At 39.9% G+C, this 8866-nt stretch overlaps 1 long non-coding RNA gene and 1 other non-coding gene across 2 annotated transcripts; one reads left to right on the forward strand and one right to left on the reverse strand.

Moving 5' to 3' along the window:
- Positions 1 to 1298: 1298 nt before the first annotated feature.
- Positions 1299 to 1402, reverse strand: LOC147915377 (U6 spliceosomal RNA). Its single transcript, XR_015554185.1, has one exon. It is a non-coding gene; the product is annotated as a U6 spliceosomal RNA (small nuclear RNA).
- Positions 1403 to 2366: 964 nt separating this feature from the next.
- Positions 2367 to 6337, forward strand: LOC147915378 (uncharacterized). The gene is made up of 3 exons (XR_015553889.1): positions 2367 to 2621; positions 4137 to 4218; positions 5957 to 6337. It is a non-coding gene; the product is annotated as an uncharacterized LOC147915378 (long non-coding RNA).
- The last annotated feature ends 2529 nt before the right edge of the window (positions 6338 to 8866 follow it).

An 8866-nucleotide genomic window follows, 5' to 3' on the forward strand; every position in this document is an offset into this window, starting at 1 on the left:
TATGCATGCATGTTTTCATGTTCTTTGGATAAATACCCAGCAGTGGAATAGCTGGATTGTATGGTATTTGTATTCTTAATTTTTTGAGGAATCTCCATACTGTTTTCCATGGTGGCTGCACCAGTTTGCACTCCCACCAGCAGTGTATGAGAGTTCCCTTCTCTCCACATCCTCTCCAACATGTGTTGTTTCCTGTGTTGTTAATTATAGCCATTCTGAAGGGCGTGAGGTGATATCTCATTGTAGTTTTGATTTGCATTTCCCTGATAGTTAATGATGTTGAACATCTTTTCATGCCTGTTGGCCATCTGTATATCTTCTTTGGAGAAATGTCTGTTTGGGTCTTTTGCCCATTTTTTAATTGGGTTGTTAGTTTTTTTGTTGTTGTTGAGATGTATGAGTTCTTTATATATTTTGGTGATTAACTCCTTATCAGATATATGGTTTGTAAATATCTTCTCCCAGTTGTTAGGTTGTCTTTTAGTTTTGTTGATGGTTTCCTTTGCTGTGCAGAAGGTTTTTAGTTTGATGTGGTCCCATTTGTTTATTTTTTTTGTTGTTTCCCTTGCCCAGTCAGACCTGGTACTTGAAGACCAATGTCGAAGAGTATACTTCCTATGTTTTCTTCTAGAAGTTTCATGGTTTCAGGCCTTACATTCAAGTCTTTAAACCATTTTGAGTTAATTATTGTGTATCGTGTAAGATAATGGTCTACTTTCATTTTTTTTTGCATGTTGCTGTCCAGTTTTCCCAACACCATTTATTGAAGAGACTTTCCTTTCTCCCTTGTATGTTCTTGCCTCTCTTGTCAAAAATTAGCTGTCCACAGATGTGTGGGTTTATTTCTGGGCTCTCGATTCTGTTCCATTGATCTATGTGTCTGTTTTTGTGCCAGTACCATGCTGTTTTGGTTACTATAGCTTTGTAGTATATTTTAAAATTAGGGAGTATGATACCTCCAGCATTGTTCTTTTTTCTCAGGATTCCTTTGGCTATTCAGGGTCTTTTGTTGTTCCATATAAATTTTAGGATTCTTTGTTCTATTTCTGTGAAAAATGTTGTTGGAATCCACGTGCTATTCTTTATCTCCAAAATTTTCTTAGCTATTCTTGACCATTTGCTCTTTTATTCAAATTTTAGAACTAGGTTTCACTAAAACTCTCTTGGTATTTCTATTAAATTTGCATTATTTTTACAGATTGATTTGAGTAGAATTAAAATTTTTACTATACTGGTTCCTCTCTTTCATAAACACAGTATATTTCTCCATTAATTTATGTATGTTTTAATATCTTTTTAAAAATATGGAATACTTCAAGAATTTGCATGTCATCTTTGCACAGGGGTCGTGCTAATCTCCCTATTGTTCCAATTTTAATATATGTGCTGCTGAAGCAAGCACGCAGAAGATATTTCTTAACTCTTGGAGTATATCAGGAGGGAAAGGTAAGAGGTCACGTGTTCTTTACGCTCTGTATGAGACAGAAACTGCAAAAGACGTTAATCTGGACTAATTGTAGCTGTCAAACATAAATGCATTTAGTTGTGTGCTGACAATGGTGAAAATGTTTCTGGCTTTTGCTATCTTGTCCCTTCTATTACCTGAACACAAGCTCTGTTTCTATTGACAGTCTTGACAGAAGAAATGCAGTAGGACAAAGGGACTGGAAGGATGGGAAAAAGGAAAGGAAAGGAAAAGAAGATGATCAGACATGACAGTAAGGAGGCCTGGGAAGGAGGGATGTGTTGATTGGGCAGGTGAAATGAGTGGAGGGCAATGGGGTGGGGGAAAGGGAATGACAGCAAGTTTGGATCGTCTGAGTTCTACAACCCTAGAAAACCAGCAGCATGGCTTGGGATCTCGGCCGCAACTCAGACCTGCCCAATCAGAATCTGCATTTTAACAGGATCCCCAGGTAATTCCTATGCACGTTAAAGTTCCGGAAGCTCTTAGTCGCCTCCAGTCAGTCTGAGCCAGTCCTGATCAGTGTCATCAGCCTTAGACCTATTAATAGATGAAACTGGTTTTGGTTGCCTAGAGACCTGGAAATCTGGTTCCTCTTGTCGACTCTGAGTCTCAGTGTTCTCTTACCACTTTGGCCAAAGCCTTTGGACTCCAGTCGGCCTCAGTTTCTCTGCTAAGCATTTCAGTTCCTTGCAGGGGTTGGACACTTGTCCTGGACCCCAGCTTCCTCGGCTCAGGTCCTGATGTTTGCCAAACTCTTGCTCTCCCCCTTCCCTTGGGAAGCAGGATGTGATTATCTATTCCCTTCTGAGCTTCTGGCTGGGGCCAGCTGTGACGACTGATCACCTGGAACCGTGCCTGATTTTGATTATTGTCACCTGGACTTCTTCCAGACTGTGTTCTGCTGGCAGAGAGTACTCGCTCAGACATCCAAATAGCCTGGCCCAGTCTGAGCTCGTCATGCTCTTTGACCGCGGCATACTGGCCTGCCTAGCTGCCTCCTGGGGATGGGCCAGCTTCTGAAGACAGGCTCTGTTCCCTCTGTCCCACTGGATCTTGGCTTCGTCCCCCTTCCCTTGGCTGTGCTGATATGGTCCCAGCCTGCCCTGCACCCAAATGTCTCCTCCAAAAGAGCAGGAGGCCAGCAGAGACCAAGGTAAGCAGGCCATAGTCCCTTCTCTCTTTTAACATCTACAACTCCAGGACTCCATGGGCCTGCTTCTGTGTGGCTCTTGAAATTCCAAACACTGCCTCAGAGTTCTTTAGCTAAAAAGTATTCTAAAAGTCCTAGAAAACTGTTGAGTACAAGCAGGCTCGGTAGTTTTACATAACTTATACTTTTTGCCCTTTTTCCAAGATGAAGAAAAGTCTTTGTTGTCTGACTTATTTTATAAAAACAGGCCAATCCACATAGAAGCTTAATAATTTCTTTGGTTACCATACAACTATTTCACTTTGACTGACTCCTGCCATGCTCAATTTATGGTAGAACATTATACAAAGTGTATCACACCTGCTACTGTGTTTTAAGCCAGCACAAAATGGCACAAAGTTCAAAACAATCAGGTTGGCTCTCAGTTATGGAGGCCAATTTTTAAATAAATATTACTCTCCATTAATTAATAATAGAGCACTGACTATATGTTTAAGACTGTTGCATCATTTCTATTCTTAAGAACTATTCTTATGGTGATTTAAAACAAAAGAAGAAGAAGAAAGAAAAGAGAAAGAAAGAAGTGTGGCAGCACCCACAGTAGCTAAGTAATGGTGTGGGTGTTGTTTTCATTATTTACATACAGAACACCTTCACAAGAATCCAAATGTCTTACAAAAGAAAATACAATACAAATTGCAATAAAGACAATGGTAACACAGTAAGACAAAAAGAAAACAATTACCCAAAGGAAGATTTAAATTTGGCATAAATCATTTGCACAGAAAGAGTGGCTAAGTATCCATTGATTCAATTTGCACATTCAAAGGTATGCACATGGTGGGGTTTGCCACATTCAGAAAAGAAGTTACATGTAAAAAGAGGTCAAAGAATAGAGGTAATAAAAAATGTCTAAAATCATTTTGAATAAGAAATACATGGTATTTATTGAAGTCACTCCAACTTTCTGAAGCTGCATGACAATCTCCCTGAATTAGCAAGGATGGAGATATATATATATATATATGATTTCCTAAAGGGCATTCATGGCCCAGCAAAATCAAAGCTCCTAAGAAGTTACCCAAGACTAGAAAGAGGAAATGGATAGGAAATAGATCATATATTACTATGAACTATTCATTGCACCTTTCTAAAAGTCCAAATTTTCTCAGGATAGACTTTAGCTGATAAATCATGAAGAAACTGTATTTGAAGTTGGTGTAAAAAACTCAATTTTGGTGGATATCATGAAGGTTCTCCTTTAATTGCTTTCAGTTTTATGCCTGCTGTTATGTCATTACTTGAACAAGGTTCCAACCAACCACTCAAACTTTCGGAAAAAGGGAAAAATGCTCCCAGGAAAGATTTCTAAAATGTTGCAGAAGCTTAAAAATGGATAATGATATAGAACAACACATCACTACTACGCTATTATAACTTTAGTATATGTACTTATAGTCAAACCACTCAAAATTACAATGTCATTTGTCTTCTTTGTATTGCTTTTGTTTTCACAAGTCACATGGCAAAATCAACAAATACGACATCATCCTCCTGAGGATTCAGCTGTGAAAAAAGCATCCGCTGGCTCATCTCTAGGGTAGCTATTATTAGCTTGCTTTGATTCTCTCATACGATACATACTCATGCTTATTAAGCTATCTGTATGCCTCCTTTGTCATATTCCTCTATGAATATGACTACTGCTATGCAGTCACTCCAGTGAAACCCAGAGCTTCCCATTTCCATAGGCCTTTCCAAAGTGAACGTAATCCCTCTATCTTTTAAAATATTATTTGGGGGGAAAAACATGCAGCATCATATTTGCACTGATGTTGAAGCTTTCTACAGAAAATATTACAGTATCTGTACTGGATTGTTTAGTGTCTCCCCCCCCAATCCATATCTACGTGTGAATATCACCTTATTTGGAAATAGGGTCTTTGCAGGTGTAATCAAGTTAAGATGATGTCATACTGGATTGAGGTGGGCCCTAATCCAATGACTGATGTCCCTATGAGCAGACCACGCAGAGACACAGACATATACAGGGAGATCATCATGTGAAGACAGAGGCAGAAATCGGAGTGATGCAGCTACAAGCCAAAGATTGCCAGTAACCACCAGAAGCTAGGAGAGAAGCCTAGAACAGATTCTATCTCAGAACCTTTGAAGGGATGTGGCCCTGCTGACACTTAGATTTCAGACTGCTAGCCCGCAGAACTGTGAGATAAAAATTTTTGTTGTTTAAGCTACCCAGTTTGTGGTATTTTATTATGGCAGCCCTAGGAAATGAATACAATGCCCAATCTCCAGATTATGAAAATAAGTACTTTAAATTACACAAAGACTTGATATTAACTTTCCCTTAGATGATGCAACTAGGGGAGGAAAAGGCTACTTGTCACAGTGACATGGCAAGTATGGACCAAAGATGTGATTAGAAATTGGTCCTTCTAACATCACAAGACAGGTATAACTATAACAGAATGAAAGTTTCAGCTAAAGCACTAAGACATTGATATCACATTTTAAGGTGAGGTCTGAGTCTGTCATTTTGCAAAATTTGCAAAGGAGGTTGTCAAAATCTGATTACATGGCTTTTCAACCCCTTACGTAAATTAAAAATACACTATATATACAATGGAATACTAATCAGCCATAAAAAAGGTGAAATCTTGCCATTTGTGGCAACATGGATGGACTTTGAGGGTATTATGCTAAGCGAAGTAAGTCACATGGAGAAAGCCAAATAGTGTATGATTTCACTCATATGTGGAAGACAAAAATAACAACAACAAACGAACACAAAGATACAGAGAATATATTGGTGGTTACCAGAGGAGAAGGGGGTCGGGGGAGGGCAAAAGGGGTAAAAGGACACATGTGTGTGGTGACAGATGGCAATTAGACTTTGGGTGGTGAACATGATGTAGTCTACACAGAAGTTGAAATATAATGAGGTAGACTTGAAATTTATATAATGTTATAAACCAATGTTACCTCAATAAAAAAATTTAAAAAAATACATTAAAAAATGAGAACTAGAGATGTGAGGAGAGGGTTGTCTTGTACAGAGTAGTCTGCGTGTTTGGTGTTTCCCCCCCTCACCTTTCTAAGTATTTAGGGGAAAAGAAAACGTGAGTGGTTCCCTTGGATCAGATGTGGGCCACCCACACAAGAAAGCAGGCATGGGGTTATCCTGTGTCCTTTCTAAGAGGGTCATCTTGATGGGTGACCAGATGAACAGAAACCTGGAGTTGGTGCCAGATTTATGGGGTCTGAGGAAAGAGTGAGTCAGTGATCCACTGTATTAAGATGTATCCATCTGTCTACAGGGAAATGCAGGTGAGCAGCCCTATCCTGGAGCATCTCCCAAGAACTCATATAACACCAAGAGAGGCAACTTTGAATACCTGTCAAGGCCAGAGAACTCTGATACTAGATCTTCACAAGACCACCTGACAAGTAAGAACTTCCCTGCTCCCCTTTGCTCATCTTCCTTCCAATACTCCAGCCTGAGAGAAGTCTGAAATCACCTTCAGGAAGCTGAAAGGGGCAGGGATGGGGTAAAGAGAGAACCCACAGGCTGCTCTCCTAACCCAATTTCAGGCTTTTGTAAGAGGCTGAGCTAGGGAAGAGAGAAGCCCAACTGTTGATGTTTTTACTCTGACATGAATCTAGTCACGTTAATTACTGACCAAATATGTCAGCTGGAAGTGACCAGAAGAATAATAAATTTGCTCTAAATTTCATCCAAGAACAGAGAAAGTGTTAACTCTGTGGAATCAGTTTGAAGTGTTACTTTACGATTGATTACATCCTATGAGTCATGCTTATTCAAGTAATAGTTACATAACCATTTCTCAATGCAATTGAATGGAGCAGTCCTTAGTGCCTTCTGTATAGTTTTCCCCTATGAAGTCACTGTGTTTTTGTCTGAACTTTGGAAAGTTATAAGTCATTTTGTCCTTTTTATGTATTGTTTATCAGCACTTATAAAACGTCTAAACTGAAAAGCATTATATGCTTGGTACACATTAGGTGCTCAATAAATATTGACTTAATAAAGAAATGAATGGGCAGTGAAGAGAAACCCTGATTGCCTAGGCTCTTTATAAACATGGGCTATCCCCAAATTCTTTTCTGGTAGAGTAAGAAATATCCCAAGTTTGTGATTTCTGAAAAATTCCAGCCAGACTTTTATGGTCTCCTTACATGGAATTATAAAACCTTAACATTAGAAGGAAACTTAGGAGGTGATTTAGTCCAACCCCTTCATTTTAGAGATGAAGGCCCAAAGAAGTGAAATTTTTTTTCTTCTGATCTCCATGCTGGCCAAGCCCCTTCTCTTTCCTCTTATTACAGCTCTTTCTGAATTCAAGAGATTTTCATAACATGTTGTACTTTAGGAATATACATTGTCACTGATTATGCTCAGGAAGTGAAATAATTTTATTAAGGTCACCCTTTTCAGCAGTGTCAGTGCTGGGCCTGGAAACTCTGATATCCGACTCATTCATGGTGACATTCTTTGGTTTCTGGGACTCTTGCTGGCTTGGCTCTGTTTGAGTGATAGCTTATGCTCTCTTTGTTAGTTTTCTCATCAATAAAAGAAGTTGCACCAAATTGCCATCACCTAATGAACAAATATGAAGTATCTACTTGTACTCAGCACTGCACCATAGGCTTGAAATAGAGTGAGGAGTTGGGACCAGCTGCTGCTCTCCCCCTCTGGGGAAGAAAGACAAGTAAGAAACAACTATGACAAAGTGGGCTGAGTGCTATGATAGAAGGACAGACAGTGAGCTGTGAAGACATTTGGGAAAGGCACCTAATCCAGCCTAAGGGGCTTGGAGGGCTTGCTAGAGGAGGTGACATCTAAATTGAGTCCTCTGAGAATGAGGAAAATTTAATAAGCATGGTGTGTTCAGCAAACCACAAGTACTATACTATGGGGGTATCACTGAGGGCAAGGGGAAGGGAAGAGAGATTGGGCCAGAGAGATAAGGAGGAGTGAAGATATGGAGGGATTTCCTTGCTATATTAAGGTGTGTAGACTTAACAGAAAGTTTATCAGAAACTACTGAAGTATCTTTTGCAAAGGAGTGATGAAGCCTGATTTCTGCCTCAAATATGTCTAGCTGCAGTATGGGGAAATGGCTTTGAGGGGTATAGGCAAAGAGGCCAGCTGGGAAACTACTGAAACAATCCAGGTAAGAAAAAGTGAGAGTAGAGATGGAAAAGGCAGAAGAATTTCAGAGCAATGTGCTATGGCCTGAATTGTGTACCCCTCTCCACCAGCTCATACATGGAAGCTCTAAGGCCCAATGTGATGGTATTTGGAGATGGGGCTTTTGGGAGATAATTAAATTTAGATGAGGGCATCAGGGTGGGGTCCTCATGATGGGATTAGTGCCCTTATGAGAAGAGACACCAGAGTGCTTGCACTCTCTCTCCACCACGTGAGGACACAGTAAGAAGGCAGTTCTCTACAAGCCTGGAAGAGAGTCCTCACCAGAAATTGACTATGCTGACACCTTGATTTTGGACTTTTAGCCTTCAGAACAGTGAGAAGATTTCTGTTGTTTAAGTCACCCAGTCTGTGGTATTTTGTTATGGCAGCCTGAGCTCACTAATCCACAATGGAAGTGAAATGGAGGATGTGGTGATGTATTAGATATAGAGAATAAGGAGAATGAGGAGTCAAGGGGTGGATGAGTGTCCAGGCTTAGTATGTAAAGAGAGGAGATGTGGGCCTACAATAGGGAACACTGATAGAGAAAGAGGAAACCTGACAGAGACCAAAGAGGGTAAGAGAAAGCAGAAGAGGCCAAAAGAAGGGAGTTTTTTCAAAAAGAAGATAATGTTCAATTTTCCAAATACTAGAAAGATGTCAAGTAGGATTAGGTTGAAAGGTGTCTGCTGGCTTCAGTGATAAATGCCTTTGGAGATCTTGGCAAGAAGTATTTAAACATTTTGAGGGCAGAAATGAGACTGCAGTTGGTTGAGGCAGGAATGGGATATCAGGAAGTACAGAGAGCTAGTAGAGAAAGGATTTTTTTGTTTTAATGTTAAAAGACAAGCTGTTTAGGAGGGATGATGTTGAGGAAGAACTAGAAAAGAGGCAATAATTGATGAGTAAGGTTACTGAGTGTATGGGCCATGATGGGCTCCATAGCTCAGATGCAGGTATTGGCTTTAGAAGGAGGGAGTTCATCCTTCATCATGGGAGAGAAGTATAAGAA

The sequence above is a fragment of the Ceratotherium simum genome, chromosome 13 (genome assembly GCF_057802395.1).
Source record: "Ceratotherium simum simum isolate JZ-2026a chromosome 13, ASM5780239v1, whole genome shotgun sequence".
Lineage (NCBI taxonomy): Eukaryota > Metazoa > Chordata > Mammalia > Perissodactyla > Rhinocerotidae > Ceratotherium > Ceratotherium simum.